Consider the following 27,074-nt stretch of genomic DNA (forward strand, 5'->3'; position numbering starts at 1 on the left):
ATTCTGCAGGAGACAAACAGTAAGCAAAGCTCCGAGTAAGTAGGCAATAAAAGTTTGCATAACATTTTTTAAATCCTAGCTTGTAGTTATTTTAGGGCATCTGAGAGTTTAGAAAGCTACCATCCTATGCAATTAACATAATTAACAGATCTGGTTTATGCTTTCTAATGTTTAGGTGCATGATTCAATTCTAGTTGCAGTCAGGGTTTCTAAATTTCAAGTGTTCTAAGCATCAGCAGAACATTCTATTACTGCATTGCTGGGCTAGGTTTGGCCAAGGGTGAGATGTTGTGGTTAGCAATATCTGATGACTGATCTGAGATGCAATTTCATAATTACTTCAAGGATTTCTGCTGCTCATAAAAGGCAGTGGGAATTATTCAAACAACCAGAAAAAGAACAACAGTGATATATACTGAGAATTCAAACAGCACACAAAATGGAGAGAAATGCATAAATTGTGCATACAGGAGGCCCTCACTGGCAAAATATATAGAATGTTCTTAAGTTGACAGTTTTATAACTCTAAATGGTTTCACAAATGAAATCCAAACAAAAGAGCAGAGATGTACTCTAAATCACTCAGCAATTGCTAGTAAGAAAAACCAGCAACCACTAACTCCTGCAAACAAAAACAGTTGCCTTAGGAAAGCTTAATGAATGAGGAAGATGTCAGAGTTTTTGTTGTTCTTCTTTCAGCTTTATTTTTTATATTCCTGAATCTGTACACATAATGATTCAGTTCACCCTGACAAATACTGCATAACCCACTATCAATCACAGCAACTTTTTATATGTTGAGAGCAGTCAGATACCAAGTGATAAAGCGAGTTCAGGCAGAGGGCATATGTTAAGCAGCTGTGAGTCCTTTAGTCTGTCTGTAACCTAAAAGCTTAATGTCATTACACAGAGCTCTGATTTCTTCCTTGCCTGCCTTACACTAGAATACTCACATTATATGGAATAGAGATTATTAACTTAATGGAAGAAATACAGCCACATAGTACTGCAGTGGAACAAACAATGTGCTTATAAATTAGATGGAGCATATTCTGCTTACAGTGAAAGATTACACAACCAAATGCTGCTCTTCAGGCTCTAAAGAAAGCTTTACACTTATGAATAAAAATCTCAGGTAATAGTTTTAGCACCAATTTAAACCTACATAAGTCAGTACCAAAGACACACTCTCCATCTCCCACCTCTTCCTTGGCACAAGTGTTTGCACAGTTCTGTACACCCAGTTGGGTGAAAATTACCTCTCTGTCCCCTCACAAAGGTTACTTTAATACCAAATCACTTTGTTAATTTGATTCACTGTGAACATTTCTGCCAGCAAAAGGAGGAGGTGATAGAAAGGTGGAAGCAAGTGGAGGTGCAACTTGTGGGATCCCATTTTTTGCACCCTCTGGCTGAAGGCACCATTCCTTAAAATAAACATAAAAGTGTAAAATACATAATATTGCTATGCGTATCCTACCTTTTACATTTTGAGGTGATGAACTGCAGCTTGTCAACTCTCAAATTACCACAGATCATTTGGTATTTGCTGCTCTTTAGTAGCATCATGCCTTGCTGTTTTGGGCTTTCAATTATTTCCTTCTAATTTCAAAATGACAGTAGAGGTCTAGTAAAGGCAGAAAGAGTAATTTTTGCTTCCAATGGCCTGAACGCCAACGTTTCATATTATTAAAAAATATATAGTTTTGATTTATTGAGATGCAAGTAAATTTTTTAAATGGCAACAGACAACCAGTATAGCAATTAATAAAGGTCTTACAGTGTACAGGACTCACATTTCCACAATGCTGAGAGTATTTGTATAAAAGGGAAGTTCCCCTCTGTTCTCCATCCTCTCAGGGGAGCTGCTGGTTCAGTTAGTTTCTCCTCTGGGTGCTGGAGCTGTGACTCCCTGCCCTGCAGTGTTTCACTCTCCAGCACAGATGCTGATTTCTGCCCATCAGAAACTCTGAGGCACAGCCAGGGAACAACCAGGCAGCTCCCACTGGAGCTGTCACGGTTCTGCAGCCAATTCAAGGTACAGCTCCAGTGAGAGGATGCTGGTTTGCTTCCTGCAGTGGTCAAATGAGCAGGAAAATCCCCTTCACTCACTGCCCACACACCAGCGCTCAGTAAACACATCAGAAAGAAGTCTTCTGTGGCAAAAATCCATCGGTTTCCTTGCTCATTTTGGGAGTGGGTAATGGTAGCAGTCAATTACTGAACTGCTCCAGCAGTTTAACAGATGATGAGTTCAAAATGACATTTCACTTGTATCATTTAGCGAATTAAACAAATAAATGCTGCCATCTAATAATAACTCATACCCAGAACTTCATTAAGATACCTAATGTAATAAAGAAAGCAGGTTATCTTCATATACTGTACCAATAAAAACATATTGCAAGATGTGGTCAAGGCAGTTCAAGAACAGCCAAGTGTTGTCATCCTCTGTCCTTCCCTTTGCTTTTCCTTTTGGACTTGCATCACAACATTCAGTTCAGCAGTGGCTCAAAGCAAGTGGCCTGTTAGGAATTAAGCTCGAGCAACCTTTAAAAAAGCCTCACAATTCTGTAAGCAGAACATCCAATAATCATCCAAGTCTGAAAGCTCACAGCAGGCACACTCTGTGATAGGAGACACTACCAACAGAACAGAGCAGTTGTAAGAATCAACTGAGATTTTAAAATCTTACTGCCAAAACTGTAATTTGGTCTATTTAAAACTCTTCATCATAGGCAGCATATAAAAATGTATTTAACATGCTTATGTGTCTCTGAGTCCACTCCTGTTACTAGCTAATTAGTAGAAAATCTCACCCTACAAGTGTGAGAAAGGAATTCACAGCTTCTACTTCCAGAGCAGAAAGAAGAATGGTATCTAATAGCAGTGATTCAAACACTGCCAGGATCTTAAAGCACAGCCATTGAGTTAGAAGTAAATCAGACATCTTAATAATTGAGAATTTCCACCTGGGAACTGTGTTTATTTAGTGTCAGGACAGACTCTTCTGATTTCTGAACCCACACACATAGAAATGTGTTTATCTCAAATTCAAATTAATGTTTATCCCAAATTCAAACTAATGTTCAACTATCAAGTTATGTTTCTGCCAAATATATGTGTACATACATACATACATACATACATACATACATACATATATATATATACATATATATATATATGTACTTCAGCCAGTCAGTGTATCTACAGAAGAAGTAAGGACTTAAATTTGACACACTGGTGTGACTTTCTCTAAAGTAAAAGGATAAAATGAAAAGAGTTTGAACTTCCACAGTTTAGTTGTTTCATTAAGAACTAAAAGAAAAAAAAATTTAAACATTTGTCTGACTTATTTTCATGGAAAGGGTCTTTTATTTTGACCACAGTACTTCAGGTCATCAGTGCAGAAGTAATGATACAGAGAATTGTTCAGGTACAAAATGTCTAATTCTTCAAACATTTGGTTAATTTGTTTTCTAAACCTAAAGCAATATTTGATCAGTTGAACAAATACTTAAAATGCATTTGGCCAGTTATCTATTTAGAAAGAGAACAAATTTATTTAAAAGGGTTTCTTTTACCCTTTGGTCACCATAGAACAAAAGCTAGATTGAGCTCACAGGATTTTAGGATTTTAATTTTTTTTCTAACCTGGTCTAAGATTAGACCTCCTAAGAGATTACTGCTGTCAGGACACCAGTGATAATGGGAAATGTTTTAGGAATAGGAGTGTTTTAACAGGAAAAGACATACATGCTGTAAGAACTGATATGGCAAAACACTCTTCCTTTACCACTTAAGTAAGCAGAGCTGGTTTAGGATGTCTGTGTCATTTAGGTAAAAGGAACACACGTTTGACAGTAGGAGCACACTTAGGAAAATCTCTGCAATAGTTCTGTCTGACTACAAAAGACTGAAGAAGTGAAAGACTAAAAAGACTACAAAAGTCTAAAGAAGTGAAAAGTGCAGTCATATCAAGGTTTGTTTTCAGTTTAAAACTGGCACATGATCAAAAGACTTGAGACACAGTTGTTGCTTGAAAATGGGTAATTAGCCTGAAACACCTCCTCAGCTGTTCAGTCAATAAATTTACTAGAAATAAAAGGAGAAAAGTCTCTAATACAGCTCCTCTTACAAGCAACTGTCAAGAGGTTTTTAGGCAATTTTATCTATTCAAAGAGTAGATCTACTGCCAAACTGCCTGTATATCTTTCCTTTTTAAATAAAAAACTACTTTAGATCCACATTGGGAGGTGTCAGAAACATAACCCATATAACAGAGCACACAGACCTCTAAAGGCTTCTGAAATCCTTCATCCCTGGGAAAAGCCTTGGTATCTTTCATTTTAGCTTCCTAGATTAAAGTTTGTATTTGGATTTCAGTCAAATTAGGCTTAATGCTCCTGGTAGTGTCACAATTTCAAGTATTTATAATTTTCCAAATTCTGTCCTAAAACTTTTGAGAATGTCTGTCTTCCTTGCAAAGTTACGTGGTTGCAGCAGGACACCAACTGCAGGTTCTCTGAAATTCTTCTGAAGTTACACTGAGGGAGATGCCATTTGTGAATTCTGCTTTAGCATGTGTTCAGTATATAAAGTTATTTAAGTGCTGTACAATAAATAACAAAGCAACACAAGCTTTCAACACATTTTGAAGTAAAGTCATAAAAACAGTCTTGTTTTGGCCAAAGTGCAAAAATTTATTCGCAACAAATGTTGCAAATAGGAAGCCACAAAATCCACTACAAAGACAGACAATTCCATAGCATTTTTGTGGCTCTTTCTCCAGAGTGATAATCAGAATTTTAAAAGCTAGGCCATATAATACCTGGCCTGCTGGGCTATCTGTGTCTTTTGTAGCCGTGTCCCCATGGCACATGCTCAGCTGTAGATGACAACCAGCAGCACGAGGATAAGCCACAGCAGCACTTCTGGGCCTTCATTAACACCAAACCCAGGGTGCAAAGGGCTCCACAGCAAGTGGAGAGGAAAATGGATTTATGGTATCAGTACAGGCAATACATTTTAAAGAGCTGGAGTGACTCCAGAGTAATTAAGAACTTCTTGGGCTAATCGTTCACAGAGTATCTGGCTTGTGGTGACTCCCAGGCAGGGATCTTGCAGAAGTGAATAATTAGAACCTATTACAATGAGATTAAGATGTCTTTGCCTGAACGAGCATTGGATATAGCATCATCCTTCAGGAAGAATGATGGGTGAAGGTGTTAGCTGCACTCCCACCAGTTCTTCTGGAAACTCTCAGGTGGAGACATGTCTGACAAAGCTGCAGAATTCTTTCAGTGCTCCTGGGGACACACTGGGCTACACACGTGTGGCCAGTTGCTTCTGCAGTTGGTTGGTTATTTAAGGACCACACTGAGCAGGGCAGGTACCACTTTGGGTGGGAAGATCTCCAGGATTAGGGACAGAAACACTGCTCCTGGCACATGATGGAGCACTTTGCTTGCCCGTGTCTGTCACTACAAGCAGGACTGGTTGGTTTTGGAGCACTGGGTGTCACCAGCTTTTGATGCCAGAATTTTGTATGATGCCTGGATCATTTGAGGAGCTTCTAGTGTAAGATGCCAGCTGGATCACAGGCTTAAGCTTTGCATTTTGGCCATACTGAAGAAAGTGACCTTCAGTCACATTCCCTTCTCCTCAGCTTTTGAGTGAGGTGAACTGAGGAGGGGGAAGAACTGAAAATACATGGAAAGCTTGTAATGCTAATTGTTTTGAATGCTCATACAGCTCACATGGCTGACACGAAATCCCTCACATTTGTGAGTACTGTAGAAGAACTGTAACTCAAGAAATAAAAAGTGTTTGTAGGCAAAACCACAGCTGAATCCTCCCTTGCAGCAAAACTGGTAAGCTCTGGACTTCCATATTTTCTCATGTTATTTTCTGAAGGCATGTCAGTTCAAATGGTTTCCTGATCAAAGATAACATGGTACCAGAAAGAAACTACTCTCTCCAGAGCTGCCAACTCACTGCACCTTCAGCACTGAATCACAACAGAACTTCTAAACTGGAATGTTTCTGAAATGACAAGTCTAATGCAGATACCAGCACTAAACTTACTGTGTTGTGCCCAAAAACTGCAAGAAATCAAACAAAAGAATTCATAAGCTCTGCAAAGATCTGTGAAGGGTACTTTACCCTGGGAACAGTATTACCAAATTTGGTTCCAGACGGGAAGTTCAGAAAAGAAAGGAAGCATTAGCATTTTTCTACTTTAAGAAACAAGGGGGAAACAAAAATCTTTTAATACAACTCTCTAAGCATCAGATTCATTATACCAAGTCATCACAAAGCCATATATTTCTGGTTACTGAAAGACTTGTGGGCTAATACAGGGGGGAAAAAAATCACTAAAGAAGTCAGACTTCATCCATACTGTTCTTACAATGTGGATGGCACAATGTAATAATTCTAATTTCTTCATTTGGAATGGTATCTCTCATATAGTTTGTTCTTTCCGCTCTGATTTACCCCATATAAAAATCCCCAAATTATAAAAATACATTAATATTTTAGCCTTTTTGGATTTGCTATATTTTTTGTTACTTTATCAGGCCTTAAATCCTAGGAATGCCTTTCTCTGACTGAAAGAAGAAAATACCATCTTATGTACCCAAAAAGAACATTTAGTATTCAATCCTTCTAGCTGCAAAATCAAATGCCCCCAATGGAAAACAAAAAGGAATCAACATCAGACATACTTTTCAAACACATTATACAAGTGATTAAAGAAAAAAGGGAAGAAATATAAAATAAACCTACTTGCATAACCCCTTGAGATTTTAGAGTGGGATAAATACGTTTCAGACTGTTCCACTAATGTGATGTTTTAATGGTGTGAGAATGATAAACAAAACTTCTTAGAGATAGATAATAAATTATAAAAGTCTGCTATACAATTTAAAGGCCCAAATAAATAAATATGCATTGATCTTTTTCTGCCAAGAGTGGACATCTTACCAAACCTGGTGATGGATGCAAGAGAGTCGAAAATGTTGTCACTTGTTCTGGACAATGAAGCAAACCCACAGAAACCAGCAGGAGAAGCAGCCAAGTTCAGCCACCACATTTGGCTACATATATTTATATCCTATAAATACACAGGCAGCATCTAAACAAGGATACACATGTTATTCTTTTTTAAGAGAATAATTAATTGTACTAGCTAATAACATGCTCTGAAGTAGTGAGGAATCAGAATCGATTTTCATGAAGTAATACCAGAATGTGATTCCACACTTCAGTAATAATATTTTCTGCTGTAAATGTGCAGCAAAGATGTGTGCAGCCAAGGGATAGTAAATACAGATCCAGGGAATTATGCAGCATCTGGTCCAAGCCAGTGAGGGCAGGGGAGGAGGACACAGGAGGTTCTGAGCTACGATGGCTTACACTGATAAGGGAACTGGCTGGAAGTACTCCTTGGATGAGCTCATTTCATACTGTGAGCATGATGCTGTCACAGAAGTGCTTAAAATGAAAGCCAACACAGAGATTCCCGTTATTTTGCTTGATTCAGAAAAAAAAAAAATTATTTACACTGAAAGCTTTGTCTTCATTCTTATCACAAAGTGTGAGTTACACAATATGTCATCACAGGAATTGCATGTGCCAAGAAAAAATTCTTGATTTAATTTAATTTAAAATGAGACAGAACTGGGTCAATTTGATATACCATCATGACTGCTTTGTTTATCAACAAAGACTATGTACTATTGCCCATAACTCAGTTTTAAGAGTACATTATCTAGCAGTTTTATAATCAAGATTGTTTTTACTACTGGAAATTATATAAGCTTGGACAAGGATAACATTCAACATTATCAACTGGAAGGCACCAGAGTTATGATTTCTAGGCACAAATCGTAATTGGATTGGAAGGCAAAGTTCAAGAAAACAGTAATACTCTTGTGTATTAACAGAAGGCCTGTTCTGCTCTGTAGTGCACTACCCAAGGCCATTTCCTTCCTTAATATTAAAATTCTAATCAGCCTTCATTTCATCTGCAAAAATTTATGACCTAGTCCATGTTCTGTGTATAGATTAAGAAACAAACAGACCTGGAATATGAGACCCAGCATGTTATAAATTCTCAATTCAACTATAAAAATCTGTACAAGCACAGGGGGAGAATGTTTAAAACACACTGAGTTCCCCACTGTGCCACACAGTGAATTATTGCTATGAACCCTGCAAATGTCTTAGTCTCTAAACACAGCTGTATTAATTCCAGATTTGATATTAAGATCTTAGATATCAAACCTGAGGAAACTGGACCCACTGTAGCAGATAAGAAAATGGAGAACTATAACCACAAGAATAAATTCTTCACAAATTTGCCTTCAGCAGTGCTTTCCAAACTAAGGGGCACTCGCTGCAAGCAATGTGCCTGTTTATTCTAAGTGGCTTGTAAGAGCTGCCAGAAAACCTGAGCATGTTCTTCTAAGCACTGCTGCTGTTCAGGTCAGTGCCTTTGGCAGGATCTGTGTTTGAGGACTTCCAGAATACTGGAAAATAAGCTGCTGCTTCTAAACAGACAAAATAGTTAGTTCATTCAAACCCTTAGCTGTTGGGGTTTTTTTTGCTCCCAAGGAGACACCTCTGACTTGAGTATCATATCTCAAAATTAAGCCAACAGCAAAGACAAGGAAAAGGAAGTCTGGGAAACAGAACAAAAGAATGTTTACTCTGCAAGGTAAATCAGGGAAATGGCTAGAAGGACAGAATTACAAATCTAAATGCTTGAGTCTCCAAACAAAACATTAAAGCATCAATCTCACTCTTCAAAGAGCAGCAACAAACCCTGAAGATCACAAGTGTGAGGGTACGTGTCGTCTTCATGCCTCGACATAGCTCCAGAGTAGGTATTTATGTCAAAACAAATGGGTGGGCCACTGAGAACTGTGATGTGGCAAATCAACCACACCACTTCCTCCCTGTTGCAAAATCCCATTCTTCTTTTCTGTCTCAACAACACGTTCAGCTTCTCCCAGCTCGAGCACTACACTGCTCACCATCCTCTCCTCAAACTCCCTTCTGCAATTCTTCCCCTCTGGTGGAAGGTGCACACCTTCAAATAAGTAACCTCTGTTACTGATAACAGCCTGGAAGGAAGGCTGTCACTGCAGGACACGTGAAAGCACGACGTGAGCAGCTGCTATTGCAAAGGTGAAAAAGAGGAAGTTGATTTTCTGACTCTAGCATTTATACTTTTTCAAACTTTTTCTTACATTTCTCTAACAGAATGTAAACTCAGGAGGCTTTAGAAAATCTTAATCAGGGTGACAGAAGGCAGCTGTGTGTCCCAGCAGCAGGTTAGCTGAGATAAGCACGTGCCATCAGGCAGGTACCAGCACTCGAGGCAGTGCAGGCATCCCAGTGTCTGGAGGTGGTCACCTTCACACGGCTGCTGGCAGGAAAGTGCCCACGCCAGGGGCAAGCACAGCCCCTCCTGTGTGGCTACACAGCACATCCAGCTGCCAGCAGCTTACAGAAAGTGCTCTTTAGCCATCAGCTCTGCAGCTCTGACAGAGATACGTGTGAAATGTCAGCTCTGTGTGTGTGTGAATATAAATAAAGTCAGGTCAGCCTATAGGGCTGCAACATTGCCTAGTCTCATATGGGATGGGTTAAATCTTAGGGTGCATAAATAACTTTCAATGACCAGGTGAAAAAAAGAAAGGATGGTGAAGTGCAAGAAACTGCTCCAGCTGGTCATGGAAGCGCTGCTAAGGAATTCAGCCAAGTCCCCGAGCCATAGCACTGCCTCCAGACACCAACACCAGCTTTTAAATCCAGAATGGCTCCACTGCCTTACACTAAACTCAGAACCAGTTTGTTGCAATACCCTGGGAGGGAGAGGAAATAGGCTGAGGAAAAGAAACCTCACTCAGTCCACAAAGACTGGCAAGAAGTAGAATTGCCCAAAATCCATCAAGTAAAATTGCACATTAATTGTAAGGTAATTTTCAGTATTTGAATATAATTTCCTCTGCGCTTTTCCACTCCACAAGACACACCTGACAACTCTGCGGGTGCCCTCACCCAGATCCACCTGCACGTTACCAACACACAGGTGTTGATTTGCCAAACTTAGCATCCTGCAGATGCTGTTCCAGCAGGTGCTGCTGGGGCTTCTTTACTATTTCAGACTGCAGAAGCAGTTCACTGAGTGGCCAACAGCTCTAAACTACATTTGGGAAAGCATCTCAGCTCTCAAACTTTGTTTAGTCTCTCTGAGCATCTATGAATAATTAAATAAGATATTTTACAAAATACACAACAAGCAGTTGTAGAAAGTACAAGTTAATAATGTAATTAGATTATGACATTTATAAACTTAATAATAAAAAAATTTTTAAAAATTAGAGCCTGTAAATGAATTTATATAAGAAGCAGTAAGAAGAATCTCATAGGACATATTAGCAATTGTCTAATTCAGTGACTGGGTGCACAAGCAAATTCTCTTGGGTGATTTTTCATTTTTGCTGTGTCTCGATCTCTTAAATAAAAGGGTGGGTTTGCAAATGCTGGGGAATATTTGGGTTTTTTTTCTATTTAACAGACTATAGCCATGATAAAGACTGTTTCCTTTTTTTTTTTTTTTTTTAATTTTACACATCTAAAGCACACAATCAAGTATCTTTAGATAGGACGTGGCAGTGCTTTTATTCTGCCTGCTTACTCCAGATGAGTTACTCTTAAAAAAATAATTTACAAAACAACAAAAAACCAATAAGGACATAAATTTCAACAGAAGACAAAATGCCAAAAATAACAAGTAGTTACAGGGAGCTGACACACACTGTATGTGTGAACCTAGAACTGAAAAGTTTAGTCTTATATTAAAATGGACTAAATTAAGATTTCTCTAATGCAACAAGTTACAAAGAAAGACATTAAACTCTGACATGATTATTTGCTGTTATGGAGAGCAGACATACAGTAGTGAAGGCAGCATTTGCCACTTGGAAACCAGCTGAGTGACTTCAAACCTGGCACTAGTGCAAATCTGTGTGTACTATAACCTAACATAAAAATATTAATTGAGAAGCATATAGAGTTAGGCTTGTCAGCCTTAATATTTTCTGGTGATTTGAATGGGGCCAGAGAATAAGATAAGTATCTTTACAAATCCAGTTGGCTTTACTTCAAATGCAAAAGTTTCTAAGCTGCACAAGAACAGGAGCTCTGTAAAATCAAATTTTGGGTGCAAAGCCAACACAGTTCTGCTCATCATTCTTGTACTCTGAATCCGGTCTGCAGCAACAGGTTTTGGTGAGCTCACTGTACTTCCCTGAAATACTGTACAATATACAATTATTTTTGTAAGAATTTGGGGTTTTTTTGCATCAGAGCTACATTCATCTCAGAGACAATCTCTAATTATTGCATTTAAAACAAGTTTTGATTTTTTAAGTTTACACTAATGAATTATTTTCATTAGCACTGATAAGTTAAAGATTACTGGAGCTTTCTTTGCAGCTTTTAGGGAGTTTTTTAATCAAGCTGGTCAGTATTCCCCATTTACCAGTGCAGATCAGCTTAATTCGTTTAGCAGCTAAAACTTGGAGTGAACAACAGTATTTTCAAAACAAATACATCAAGTTAAATTAAGCAAGGGCTGTTGTGGTTCATCTGAATCATATGGCTCCAGATTTCAAATCCAAGCTAAGGAAATAGAGGTTATGACATCCTGCAGCTGCGACAAGTCATGTTCATAAAGCAACATTAAATCAAGACCACTTGGCCAGTTCAGGCAGTTGCTTGTGTGGAAGTGAAAGATCCCATGAGAGCATTAAAAAAAAGAAAGGTTCTGGTGTCCCAGCCAAACCCCCCCTCCTTCACTCAATGCTACCAGGGACTAAGTTTCTTCAGAGCAAATGACCGTGGAAGGTTGTTGCCAAATAATTGCTACTGATTTATTTACATCCAATAACAGGGAACAGGAATCAAACACTTGGCAAAACACACGAGCAAGTAAATTACAAATGGTCCTCCTGTGCTACACAAATGCCAAGTGCCTGAGGCTGCTCCTGGCTACTCTGGTTTTTAGAAAGATCCTTTGGGTGATTTGGTTCTCCATAAAGCCACAGAAATGCCCACATCAGCACAGGGACACACAGGGTTTGGGTGCTGCAACTTAGGGGCACAGCACTACAAGATAATCAAGTTTTCATTCAGCAGGGAGTCTCAGGAAGGAAGAAAGGATTGGGTCTGGAAATTTTACTTCCCACTTTCCCATTTTGTAGCATTCATCCCTGGAAGTAAGGCCAGGTGTGATGGAGCTCTGAGCAACCTGTTCTGGTGTGTCCACAGCAGTGGGGCTGAAGTAAATGATCTTTAAGGTCTCTTAAAACCCAGGCAGTTCTGGGATTCTATGATTTTAAGATCTATTTATTGATACAATAAGTACTGATAAAATACCTGAGAGTTGGCATTTTCGGTTATTTCCGTTATTAAAAAAGTATTTTCCAAAATTTTGTGAGAGAGTACTGGTAGTGGAAATATTCACTGCTCCCCTGAGTACCAGGGAAAAAAGTGTCTGTACTTTTCCTTTTTTTTTTTTTTTTTTTTTTAAAGCAGGGAGGAAGCACGAAACAGTAGTACCGATTGACACTATCTGGATGCCAGTGTCATGCTGTGTAAACATGTGGATCCATTAGACAATTGTTGGAAGCAGTGAATTCCAAATTTGATCTAGTGATAGGACTCCTGCTGTTTGGAAAAAAAAAATGGGGTTGCAAAACCGCACAAAGAAAATGCTTCAGACTTCTTAAAAAAAACCAAAAAGCAAAGCACAGCACGAATAAGGATGTCCTGGATGGCCTGCAGATCCCAGGAGAGTCCTGATACACAGAAAAAAACACCTGAGCTCTTGGCTTTATAACTTTGTAAAACTTAGTTCAACCTGAAAGGATAAAAAAAAAGGATTTGCACAGAGAAAAATTCATGTCCACATGCAGAATACAAAAGATTTTCTTTACTAAACAACAATCTGCACCAGGGATTTATATTTTCTTGCACATTTCTTGTGTGAGCTACTGTCAGAACTACAGCCAGAGCTCTCTGGTACTCGATGCTGGCTGGGGAAGGGAGTGGCACTTAACTGCCTTCCTTTGGTTTGTGCTGGCAAAGCAGCACTTCTTGCTTTGTAGTACTTAATGGCCTAAAACACACGTTGAAGTTAACTCCCTCATTAGCTACATAGCTGCTACTCCTTATCACTTTCATTTTTCTTAATTATAGCACTGCAAAATTTTATGTTGTGATTCAGAATTCTGTATGATTAATACAATACATGAATTATATTTGTTAGAATATAAAACACAGGCCTCATGAATAAAATTATAATTACACACAACCTTTGAAATCAACCTCCATTCTTTAAGCTATCTAGAAATAACTATGCTTATTCTGCCTATGCCACAATTTCATTTCAAACTGATTAACCAGCATTTTATTCCACTCAAGTTGACTACATTAAAACAAAAACCAGTGAGTTCAGCTCCCAGCAAAACTGCAAACCCACTTTAAGGCTGTCCCTACAGAACTTGTTATTCATCTCCACAGACTTATAAATGGGAAGAGCCCTGTGTATAGCTCAGTATTTCCATTATGATTCATGTTGTGATTTAATCAATCCTGAAACATTATTTACTACATAAAAGACATTGTACTTCAACAGCAAGGATCAGAAAGCAAAAGAATCAGTGCAGGAGGGCTACTGAGTAAGGAGGGAGGGAAGCAGTGACTCAGTCCCAGGTTAACCTTGGAAAGCTGCAGCAGGTCAGCAGGAGCAAAGCTGCTCTTTGGAGACTGCTGGGTGACCACAGAACCTTTCTCCAGCCCAGCCTGAGGAGCTCTGTGAGCACACAGCAGTGCTCCTTGGAATGCAGGTACTGATTTATTTTTGTCCTTGGAATGCAGCTCTCAGCACAGCACCTTGCTATGCACATAAGGAAACTTGTGCAGCTTTGCCAGCTGAATTCAGCAGTTCACATGTCTAACCCTAGTGATACCCACAGCCACATGGAGGTGAGGCCACAGGACACAACCAAAGCTCCAGAGGACTGCATTACTCAGGGGAAGCCATCTCCTGCAGCCTGTCCTTACACAGCTGGAGCTCCCAGAGCTCCAGATGTGTCACAGCTGTGTCCAGGTGGGACTCCAAGCAGTGACAGGCAGCAGGAGAAGCTCTCCACAATCAGTTTCTGCTCTAAAGCACAGGGCAGCTCTCCCACTACTTCCCTGAATGTGACTTAAATTTGCACAGAAGTATGAACAGAACAGCTGCTCCTTCTTTGCATGGATTTGTGGCTGATTTATTTTTGTTCTTGAGAAGTGAGGCCAGCCAGAGACTGTGATGAGCCAGCCACTACTGCAGGGTTTTACAGCCACTGGAGGTGATGTTGGGCATTTCCACCTGTGTGGCACATCACAAAGCCACGTTAGTCATGGAAATCTCTTTCTCTTAAGAGCAAGACCACATAAAAATAGTAACACTTTGTCCTTCTATTTACTATTCTCCATCAAACTATGAAACTAAAATTGCAAGCAAAACACTGGTTGCACTGTTTGTTTTTCTTGGGCCCTTAAATGCCAACCACGAGATGTCAAACAGAGGGCAGAGAGAGGCCAAGGAGAGCAGGGGAGCTGGGGAGCCCTGACTGGAAAATGTGGTAGTAACAACCATAACTGGTGCTAATAGTAGACAAAAAGTGCATCAGAACGAGATCAGATCTTTTACAGACCAGCTCTGCATCTCTCAGTAAAACTTTAATACAAAAAAGAATTAACTGGCACAGGCAGCTATCTTAAAACATTTTTCCCAGATTAAGTATTCTACTTACCTCAAAATTCAGTCATAATTAAGTACCCTTGAACAAGTTAATCTTTCTTTTTAGGGGAAAACTCATCTACTCTTATTAAAGTTTGCCTTTCTCTACAAATATTACTGTTCAATCATTAATCTCACCTCAAATCTCTTCAATTCCTTATGTATGCCTGTTTATATTTTTTTCACACTGCAATACATATGGAAATTAATGCTTATTTTTTCATCTCCTGTAGATAAGTTGCATCTTATCTAAAGATATACTGAAATAATGGTTACAAATTTTGAGTGGACAAATATATTACTCTTCTTATAATGCAATAAAATATAATTCTCTATACTTTTTCCCCATAATATGCAAAGGAGCAAACACATACTCAGTAAAATTAACGTGACACTGTGTGCCAAACCCACCATCTATAACAGTAACAAACTAAAGTGACATTTATCGTGGTCTCATATTACAGAACAAATATTTCATATCAGGACTGTTACATGTCAGTTTTAATCCACCAAACATGACATTTTTAATGACGAGAACAAAATTATGGTCCTATTTTTAGATCAATCTACAGCTTTTATTAAAGATCTTCAATTCAGCTCACAAGAGTAAATAAAACCATCAGCCCCACTTGAGGCATTAAGCATCAAACACCATGAACAATCATGTTACAGATTTTCTAATCACTGGATGAAAACACTAGGTATTGTAGGTTCTACACAGAGGTGGTATAGGAAGATGCAAGACAAAAACTGAAAGTTATCTATATTTACCAGATTTGATTAACTTTTGTTTTCATATCTTTCAATCACCTAGAAGTAACTGTTTCACCTTTTCTTTTCTTTTTCCTTTTCTCCTCCCAGTGGCTCCATCTCAGACTAACATTCTCCTGGACTGCACCTCATGTAAGTAGAGCTGTAGCAATACAGTGTGTTTATTATTATGCATGCTTATTTCATCAATATAAAACTGTGAAAATATTTACCAAAACTGGGACTTCTAGACCTGATATTTACTTCTGTAAAAAGGTACTGGATTACCAAATCCTGACGAAAGATGTCAGATAAATGATATTAACTCTCAGATTGTCCTCCTCAAAGATCACAAAGTTGCCACCTAAACAGTCTCATAAAGTTACATTCAATTTACTACATCTTTCTAAGTTTGTGAAATCTGGACTGTGTGGAAGTGTCCCATCATCTCTGACAGATTCCAGGGCTCTTTGCCAGGCAGGGAAACCTCTGGAGAAACAGACTGGAGGCACATCAGAAGGTTTTATTGTCATTACTTCTGCAAACTGCTTCCCAAGCCATGTGAAGAAGGGATGGAGGCTGTGATGCCTTCCTGGGGGAGCATCCTGACAGTTCAGCTTGCCTTGGGAGCCCACGGCCCATGGGAATGTGATACCAGGGTCCTCGTAAGACAGGAAAGCTGGACAGGACAAACACACGTCAAACCAATATGGTTAATCAAACATTCTCCATTTATTAGTGAGAAGATGGCAGTCCATATACACTTCTCTATAGTTTACAGTTTACAAAGGCACTCTCATTGGCAAGCTAACATTGTTTGTCTTTGTCTTAAGGTGAACTAAACTCCACACTATAAACCTATACTATAAACCCATACTACTTCACCCCCAGACAGCCCAGTGCTCCCCATCACACCTTAATGTAATTTCTAATTGTGCCACAAACTCTTAATTTCTAACTGCGTCACAGGCTGGAGGCCTCACAAGGCCCAGATCTGAGGCCTAGACTGGAGTGGCTCAAAGCTCATTCCAGACATAAATCATGGCCTCTCTCTCTCAGAAACGCTGCAACAGGAATGAGTGTCATCAACAAGGGCTCAGCAGGGAGAAGGGGAAAGGCAAAGGCAAAGCCAGGCCCCTGTTGGCTCAGCAGGGAAGATGCACCTTTAGGAAAGACTTCTAATCTAAACTTAATCTGTTTAGATTTAAAGGACAGACAGAAAAAAAAAAAAATCTTGTCTTCTTCAAGAGGACAGTTGATTCCATTCACGTGAGCACTGCTGGTGCAAACACCAATACTCTGAGGGGGGATTTGCACACAACAAAGGAACATGCTTGGGTACAAGGTGTGGCACCTGCTCAGGGGGGAGAGGAGCAGGGCACTTGTACAGCCCAGTCTGATGAGCAAAGGATGAGAAGCCAGGAATTATTTAATGTGAATTCCAGCTCTACCAGTAATAGGTGCTGTTCTGTTACTCTCACCAGGTCACCTCATATTTCCATATTCTCCTGTATACAATAAACATTTTGGTGCCCATTGTCCAACTCCCAGTTTAACATTCTAGTTAAATGCACTGCCTCTCTTTACTTTGATAAAGTACAGTCAGCATCAATAGTAATACTTCTTAAAAATATCTTTCCAGCTATTGTGAAACAGGAGCTGACTGTTTATGGAGTACTTATTTTTTATGTCAGTTTACCATAGGGCCTCTTTAGCCACAGGCTTACAGCTGGAGGCCCCAAGGCATTTTTTGGGAATGGAAACTTTTTGAGTTCAGCTCTTAACAAATTTCCAGCCTGCAGTATGTTTTTCATTAGTCTACATGGTGTTATAATAAATGATGCACTTCCTCTTTCATTTTATGATTTTTTTCTTTAAACATGCAACAGTTTTTCTGTGTCTGTTTTTTATTACTTTCAATATAGTCAACCACACTAATCTTAGACATTGTGTATAAAAACAGAAAGGATATATTGAATAATATCAGCTACAGCAAGACAAGCTTTTAAGTTTAAATTCTTCACTGAAGGCCAGTCATAAACCCATTAAATGCATGTAGCTCCATGGGCAACTACTCTTTTAGAGGCTATTGTTAAAAAAATCTGTTACCCCAAAACTTAGAGTTGGTGTAGAAACAGCTCCTCCAACATACTCACCTGCAAGATACTCAACTACAAAAGTCTGATCCCACTGGCAATTCTCCACTCCATGTCCCACTATGTGTTTGCTTACTTCAAATTTATTTTTTATATAGTTGATACACACACTTTTTTAAGACTTACTTCTATATTTTTCCATCTCTCCGTAATTTTTAATAAGAATGTATTCCCAGGGGCTGACAGCACCAGGAAATCCAGGCTGTGCCAACAAGAAGAGATTCCAGTCAAACATCATCATGTCTGGCATGCTGTGTTTCATTTACAAATCTTTGATTTCTAAAGTTCAAAGTACACATGAAACACAGATACTTTCTGCTTATGTACATAGAGATTGTTAGAGATTAAACTACTTTTAATTAAAGACTTAAGCAGGTGTCCGTTCATGGTACTCTCTGAATTTGGTTTAAGAAGATGCATGTTCCACAGTTACCCAGCAGCACATTAAATACAAGCAAAATCAAAGAGACTTTCCTAAACAAAGCCAAGAAAAGCTACTTTGTAAGAGGGTTTGAAGTTTGCTGCTACTGATCTGTCATTTATGGAACGTCACATACTTGGGAAACATTTCGGAACATTTAAAAAATAAACAAACCCCCAGCAAACAGCCCCATGAGACAAAGCCCCAGGCCACACAAGATGATTTCATTTCAGTGGGGTTTTGCTGTGCCTCTGTTTATGCATCTAACTACCCAGAGTTAATTTGCAGTATCAAGGCCTAAACCAGATAATTTAAGAGCATTCTGGACTCAAATAATAAGAGTTTAAATGTGGAAATGGAACTACTTCCAAGTAATTTTTCTCTACATCATACTTCAGAGTGAGAGCAATATGAGGGGCACCCTGTTTCTCCATTACTCAAAGATTCGTCATTTCTTTTTTTAAAGGAAATCCAAAGGTTAATTTAAAACCATCTGATGAAAATACCTTAATATTTACCTTCATATTTTGTTGTAATATATAGTGAATTCAAGCGATTTCAAAAGTTATCCTGGATGCTTCTCATTTCAAGATGTTAAATATTGGCTCTCAGAAACTTCCATTACACATTGTCTGACAATATTTGCTGCTCTGGAGTACATGAACTGACTTTTAATTCTTACAGAGGTAATGATAATGAAGTTTGTAGAAGTTGACATTTTAGAATTTCGTATTTATTGCAAGTCCCTCCTTTCCAGGTCTATAACGTAAGTGTAAAAAATGGTTAGAACTGCCAAATGTATAAATTCTCTCGATCCTTTCATCAGTTACAGCTATTCTCAGACTGGACTCCTAATCACCCTTTAAAATAGGGCACCAGGGCATCTTGGCAGCAGTGTTACAGCTGACACCTGAGGACAGTAAAGGAGCACACCTGTAATCCTGGGATTTTATAACTAGTAAATCACAAACTGAGCTCCCAAACCCAAGAGCAGCATTACAGAGCTGCGGGAAGGAAACAGCGAGGGAGGCAGAGCCAGGATCCACCAGCTGACAGCCAGGGGGATGCAGGGCACACAGACCAGCCTGACCAGGCAGGGCTGTCATTTTTAGCAGTGAAGGACCAGCCTACATCCCAAATGCTGCTTTATGGAAGACACAGCACGACTGCAAAGTTTAAAGGTGGTACAGGATGGTTAACATGAAAGCACAATTTTTAGAGCTTCAACTGATCCCAAAGGGAAGACTGAGCGTTCTTGTATAAACCAGTTTTCCCTTTTGCAGTTACCTTCCCCTACTTCTTTACTTTATTACAATACTGCATACAGAGAAATCTGAAAAATAAAAAAAATGGAGGAAACCAAGATTTGTTTGACTGCTTCAGCAATAAGGTACAACTCTGGACTAACCATGAAGGCTCAAATTACAAAATATCCACCTGTGCAACCAAGAGTTACACAGGGCTCCTAAATTTTATCAAGCTGGGTGCAGACAGTGTAAGGAATCTCCCTTAGCCAGGAAGGAAAAATGCCTAAATTCAGGTGAGATTCTTTTGTGCAACTATGGCAAGCACAGGTTACAAAGTGGGGCTTTGTATGGCTGCTCCACCTCCAGCTTTATTTGCTGGGAGCTGGTTATGTAACTAACACAAAAGAAAATAACCATTTCAGGGTTCTTTTCCTTTGCAAGCCCTGGGCTGCCAGGGGGAACCGAGAGAATTCAAAAGCAGCTTCCCTTCTGTTGTTTTTTTTTGGTGTTTCTCTTTGAAGTGGCACCCTGAGTGGCTGCTCATTCACCAGTTTTGTAGGTAGCTTTTAAAGCAACACTTTCCACCCTTCAAGCTTAAGTACAGAAACATACAATTAATTAAACCAAGTTAGTGGTGTTATTATTTCAGCCTTTTATTTCTACTTGGTGTCAGACTCTTAAGACGAAAGGACTCTTTGTAGTAGGATTTCAGACACTCTGGGGAAAATTATGAACTTTAAGACTGATCTGATCTGATCTGGTTCGTGCAACACACAAACAATCTAAGGAAACCATTTAGCTACTGCTTAAAGGAAAATTCATTCTAAAATCCAGAAACAGAGTCACACTTTGCAGTGTTACTGTGCTGTGTTTAACTGATGATTCAACCCTTTGTTTTGAGATGCTATTTTTTAATCACTTTTTTCCCATCAAAAGAAGACTCAGCCTAAAATATGGAATTTTTGCAAAGTAGATTTCCTGGCTACAAAATCTTTGGTAACAGATAAATGAACCACTAACCTGCCAGATGGCTCTAATGCAACAAAAATTGCTTCTATTGCTGCTTATAATTGTAGTGGTCAAACACCATGTTACTGGTTTCCAAATATTTTCCTGGTGTGAAATGTTTGTAAATCAATCTCTTGCACTGCTGCCAAACTCCAGGAGCATTCTCCAGGATGGTTTTAGTCCTTAAATAAAAATAAATTCCCACATTTTTAAGAATTACTATGGAGAAAAGATCTCAGGGAATCTGTCTTAACATAATGGCTCACTCCCATTTCCACACACTGTGTATGTTGTTTATTTTCGTTCTTTGAGCATGGGATTTTATAGCCATAATTGTCTCATTTTCTCATAGTACAAACAATCCAGTTTTCATTCATTAAGGTCAACATTTTCATTGTATTCTTCCTCTGTTTTTTTCTTCCCTTTAAAATTTGCCATGAAGAAACATTACAATAGATTTATGCTATCAAAATAACTCTTGTGGTAGAGATTTATTCATAAATTGCTTTTTCACATGAGCATAGATCAAAAGTGGCAATAGTAAAATGAACAGCTAGAGGAAATGATGTTTTAACTCCTCAATCCTCAACCACATCTTAGAAGATTTTTGTGCAACAATTTTCTCCAAAATCTGGAAGGCTTCAAGAAGCAATGTGCAGTCAGGCAGATTGTAGAAGCTGGTAGCACTTCATGGTCAGCTGACTGTGAAATCCTCCTCACTACCACAGTCTGGAGCTTGCAAACTTGGTGCTTTACAACTTTTTTAAAGGGCTGAAGGCTGAGGAGACTGCAGCCAAGAATTATTAAGGAAGAGAGTAATAACCTGGGCTTTTTCCTTTCCTTGTGCTTTCTCCTGCTTCTCCTGTGCTGCAAAGCAACTGTAGTGCCTTCAGCCCGTCCTGTAAGCTTTGCAAAACACACCGAGAGGGTTAAAGCCCTTTCCTCCCTCCCACCTGAGGTCTGCAAAGGAAAGAGCTGCTGCAAGCCTGTAACAGGAAAAGGTCAGGAGCTGTGTATTATATCCTGTATGTTTGGATTGGCCCACAATAGCTAAATAAACTGATCTGATGTCTAATGACATTTTCAAACAGTAGCTAAAAAAATTAGCCAAAATATGCAGAGAGAAAAGATGCACAAAGACACACCAAAGAATATCTCTAATACATCTCCACAAGCAATGACCTAATGGAATTTCAGCAGTTTGGCCACATCAATCAGGGTCAAATATAAAGGAACTCAAGTTAAAAAACTTGCTGACTAGAAAAGACAAATATTCCTGCCTTGCCCACTCCAGTGCCCTCCCAGTGAGCTCCTCTCTTGTCCCACCTGGACACCAGGCAGGTGCCACTCGCTTTCTGGTGGCCCTCAGCAGAAAAGAGGCTGTGCCAGGGCTGTGACACATCCCGCTCCCACAGCCAGTTTCATCTGGAACAGCCCTCGGGGAGAGCTGGGTGAATTCCTCAAACCAGAGATGCTGGTTCTGAGGAATGAATATATGATTAATGGGGTTGCAGCACTGGTAGAGTTGTGGTCGCCTTTTTAAAGTTTTCCATCAAAGTTTATGCAACCTGAAACACTGTAGCAGATGAAAAATGAAAGGGACTCAAAGCTGTGCCCATATAAAAGGCAGTGCTAAAGCAGCTAATCTAAAATGTGCAAATATGTCTTGCTTACCTCAGCTGATTTGCACATTCACTTTCATTTTTTATGTAATTACCAAAGCATTTTCAGACTTGTTATGACCAAATATGAACTTGCTGAATATTCATACTAAGATGAAACAGAAATAAACAGTCTTGAATGAATCCCATTAATACTACAGCTTGCTTTACACTTAAAAACAGTAATACTGAGAATGAGGAGGAATGTCAGTGGGAATTGACTTTATTCTGTGCAGTGAACCAGGAGATCTTTGCCCAGAGTATCTCTATCATGAACCACCAACTGCTTGCATTCCTTTGAAGGTACCAGCTTAAGATAAAAGTATACTGAGGAATATATGTGATAATCCTTTATAGGAATCACCACTCTTTATAGACACTCTGCAGCTGGGTATGAAGGGCTGAAACACACCCACCAATTCACTAATATTCTAGTGATGCTTCAATGAAACCACTTCAGCTCATAAAAATAATACTCTGGCAACCACAGTCCTGAATAACTACTTTCACTTTAACCTTGTGATTTGTTTAATCCACCTGAATCACTGACTCTGCCTATGTTACTGCACAGAGCACTCCTGGAAGGTGAACTTCAAAATGTCATTATAATGTCAAACAAAATTGAACAGAACTTTGTTTTGGTCTTATTTAGCTTGTGTAAGTAAAAACTACTACTAGAATTGTCTATCAGTTAGATGTCGGAGCCTATTAGGGACATGAGCACCTTAAACATATAATGACTTAAACATCTGAATCACTACGGATTATTCTGTAAACAAAAACCTGCACTGTTCATATCCCATTTTCATATTAACAAAGTTGCCTGTAATTTTGAACTTCAGGGCAGTGCATTAACTTTATAGAACCATCAGCCATGAGAGACATAACTGGGGTAAGATGGACAGGGAACTGCCATATTTAATTCAGTGTATGAATCAACCCAAAAGCATTGAACAGTACACTGCATCTGAAAATAAATCTTGTGAGGAGGCCTCCAAGGCTTCTGTGATCCCTGCTGCTTATTGGTGACAAAAAAACACTGCATTATGTTCTGTGTGTTTCATGCTCACAGCAGACACCTGTCCAGCTGAACCTCTCTCATGTGCACAGCAGAAATATCTGGCTTGTGCTTAAAAGTGTTTCAGGTCTGATTAATTTACCTGGCAGGTTACAGAAGAGGCTCAGCCTTCACTGAGGTTTGTGCTTGCTAACTTTGCAATGAGGCAGAGTTAAAAAATAAGTCGCTAAAGTAAACCTCCACATTTCCCTCAGTCCCCTTGCAGCTGTGTGACCAGGACCAAGTCTCAGCACAACACCCCATCCACAGATCTGCCCAAGATTCTTTATTCATTTTAGGGTTAATCTCCTTTGTAGCTGCTAAGTAGAAGCACATCTTAAACTTCACTGCTCTGGGGAGGCCAGAAAACACAAGAAATATCTGGAAAAGTTCTATAAGTATGGGTATTATTGAAATGTGCTTTTTAGTCAAAGCACAACAATCGTCTGCCCCACAAGTTCCCCAAGTAACTCCAAGTGATCAGCTGCCACTTGTTACTACAAGCTGCCGTTACACAGCATAATTGTGTCAAGGATTCTGTATCTCTACACTCAAAACAAACCTTGCAGAAAGTGTGCTGGACAAGCCCAACCAGGAAAATGGAAAAAGTGTTAGGTTGTGGGCACTGCAGCCTGAAAGAAGTGATGGACTGGCGACGCCTATGAGAGCAAGCAGCTGCCTCTACAAAACCAGGAGAGCAGCAGACTCCAAGGAGCCACGTTATTACCTCCTGTTCTCCCCGGAGACCAAAGGAGTGCTGTTCCATCTCCCAATCTCTGCATTTTTTTCCTGCAAAAAGCTGATACGCTAAAGTTTATGAGGTCTGAATTTCAAAAGGAAAGCACACTTCCCTCCATGCCCAACTGTCACTGGTATAATGAAATATAAATCAAAATACAGTTTGGGTTTTCTTCTCCGTGTTTCAAAATACAAACCATACATAATGGCTTAACCAAATAAGTGATAAGTATGAAATATTACAAACCATAAAAAAAGGAAAAGTCATAATCCTGGGCTGCTCCACACTGTCTCCTCAAATAAATATTACTTCAGAGATTAAAAGAAGTGCTTGTTTATTTAACAATTTGACCAATCTCCAACAATAGAAAATCTAATGGAAAATACTTACAAGGGACCTACAATCAGAGCTGCTGTGTGATAGACATTGTAAATAGAGACTTGGGGGGGGTTTAACAGCCAAAGGGAACAAAAAATAACTGAACTAAGCAAATGCTTGGATCATAAATACCAACACCCAAAAAGTTCTCAGGTGTTAACCTTAGAGCCTATCTCAGAGTCCTGTTGTGAAGTTTTAGCTTCTAAGAAACTGCAAAATGAAAAATAAACAACTAATGCTATAAAATAACAAAACACATTTATATTACATACACCAAAGAAGATTCACATGCTAACATGAAAGACAAGTTCTTCATTCATTTTATGGGTCAGCTCCTTTATGGTTGTTAAGTAAAATCACGTATTAAAATTTACTGCTTTGGGGAGGAAGGAAAACACATAAATTATTTCTTCATCACAGTTTAAAAAGACAAATTATTTAAGGACTATTTGTATTCAAGCTAAATAGATGGAATCATGATGTTACAGGCTTTTTATTCAAATGTAAAGAATTTACATTTACATACCACCTCATTAAAGTCAGAAGATAGAGCAGCACCATTTTCCTTACATTATTCCCCACCCCACCCCCAATTAAAATGTTTCTTCTGAATGCATAAAAGAATTCTGAGGTTTACAGTATTTTTTAAAGCTCGCCTTGGCTCTTTTTCAGGTCTAATGTTGGTTACTGTCTAAATCTCCAGAGGCCAGTGGATGTTCAGGGTTTTGGTAAACAGCATTGTGTTTCCGAGGTGGGGGGGACATGACTCCCGGCATACACAGCTGCAGTGAGCAGCTCTAAAGAAAATCACATCTCACTAACACAATATTTTTGTCAGCTTGGCTCATTCTGGCCATGACTCTGTTCATGTGCACAGAGTAGCTGCTCTGATGGTCAAATTCTTTTCCTGTACCAAAGCTCTCTGGGTTTGATGCAGCCGCTGTTTATCTCCTGTTACGTAACGACACCAAAGGCTGAACTGTTCCCCGAAACGCAGCGTGTCCTTTCCCTCTGTCCTTTCCAAAAAAAGCCCTCTCCAAACCTTTCACAACCAGGGGCAGGGTACACAGCACCGTGCCTAGGGCAGGATCAGGCCCTGGTTTAGCCAGAGCTCCAGTGAGAGGCTATGGCTGCAGCTTAGGGGATTATGAGACTATGTGCAGGGCAGTGACATGTGCCCACAGTGCCCAGAGCCACAGCAGCTCTCAGGGTTCACCTGCCCCAAATGAGACCCGGCGCTCTCTGCTGAGCCACGCACACATGCCTCTGGCTGGATGGGCAAAATGTTTCTGCCGGCCACCAAGGGACAGCAAGGCAGTGCCTCCCAGGTGAGATTATAAACAGTTCTCCTTTTAGATTGCTTTTGGCTTTTAAGAGCCTAGAAAGAATTTACAGAAATGCGTCTAAGCCTTGCATCAGTAGAAATGAATAGTGCCGTCACTAGAAAATAATGTTTGGGTTTTAGATAACAATTCTTTAGGGAAAACATCACTGTTGGAAGTAGTTACGTTCCCACTTTTATCTGGTTGGCCAAAACAAAGTTATAGTAGCTTTTCTTGTGCATATCAATTTTCATGCACATTAAGCTGGATTTCTCACTGTTCCTTTAGGCAATAATTATGTGCTTTCATTTTTTTTATTTATTGCTCTGAATACACAAGATCTTTATGTTTCTGTATATTAAATGTAGAAGTATTAGAGAAGTATGGCAGACGAATTGATTAAAAGTTAATCGAATTAGTCTTTAAGAGAGAAAAAAAGTTCTCAGTGAAAGTGAGATCCTTATGAATCTTTTATTCATACTGTAGTAATAAACATGCAGCAAACCATACTGTGAAATATTATTGCAAAGCAGATAGACACAGCAGTAACTAATTAACTAATTAATCACAATTAAGTTGCATTTTCATTTATAAGAGAAGGTATGCCAAAGGCAAACTTCAAAGCACTAAAAATTTCCTAACTGCTTTCAGCAGAAGCTTTGAATAAGCAGAATGACTGCTGTCCTTTTAGCCTCCATAGGCATTTTTAACTACACTAATCACTGTGATTTTTGCAAATCTGTTTTCTACTGTATGTAGCAGAACACCTACTTTCCCTAAGGGCTCTGTCAGCTGAACTCAACTTTGTTCTGATAGAAATGCTAAAGCAGCATAAAAGGCAGCACCCTGTTTGTCATGCCAGCATCACATCTGGCACAGGTTTGATTGGCTCCATCATTTAAGTCTGAGCAGAATTCCGTGGATTTCTACACAAGTCAGACTGATTCTGAAGTGATGCAACAAAGTTAATCAAATGTCTGGTCAAAGTGATTCATGTAAACATCAATGTTTGTGATTTGCACATCAGACTGATTAGTCTGAACTCCTTCAGGCAGAGCTGAACATCAGATAAGAGGTTATCAGAATAGTCTGCATATTTTCCACAACAGCCACAACAAGTACAGCTCATTTAGGGGAAGACAGACCAGCAGGCTCCAGTGCCCTCCCTACAAACTGTGCTTTACTGTTCTCAGCACCCAGTGCCTGTGTGGGCCCTGCCAAAACAACCATTTATCAATCATTAGTAAGAAACTGGCTCTCTGACAAACTAATTACTCCTCAGGCTTCCACCCATTAGCACAGGAGGAAGCAGATTATACATTTATTTTTGTGACCTCGGTTGGGCACCAGGTACCACCAAAGCCACTCTCTCACTCCCCTCCACGGCTGGACAGGGACAGAAAATAGAACTCAAGGCTCATGGGTTGAGAGAAGGAGAGGGAGAGATCACTCATCCATTACCATCC

At 39.4% G+C, this 27,074-nt stretch overlaps 2 protein-coding genes across 6 annotated transcripts in view; one reads left to right on the forward strand and one right to left on the reverse strand.

Annotated features, from left to right (window-relative positions):
• Nucleotides 1-27,074, reverse strand: part of CHLSN (cholesin) — a 120,783-nt gene that overhangs the window by 37,062 nt on the left and 56,647 nt on the right. The gene's annotated exons all lie outside the window — the stretch shown is intronic.
• GPR146 (G protein-coupled receptor 146) overlaps nucleotides 1-27,074 on the forward strand; it is a 48,799-nt gene that overhangs the window by 6,657 nt on the left and 15,068 nt on the right. The window contains exon 2 of one of the 3 annotated variants that reach the window (XM_030285203.4): nucleotides 15,731-15,772. The gene's annotated coding sequence lies outside the window, so the exon portion shown is untranslated. Of the gene's footprint in view, nucleotides 1-15,725; nucleotides 15,773-25,390; nucleotides 25,615-27,074 lie in introns of those variants that run through there. The other 2 variants (XM_072935761.1, XM_030285206.4) reach the window with 2 other exon arrangements.

The sequence above is a fragment of the Taeniopygia guttata genome, chromosome 14 (assembly GCF_048771995.1).
Source record: "Taeniopygia guttata chromosome 14, bTaeGut7.mat, whole genome shotgun sequence".
NCBI lineage: Eukaryota > Metazoa > Chordata > Aves > Passeriformes > Estrildidae > Taeniopygia > Taeniopygia guttata.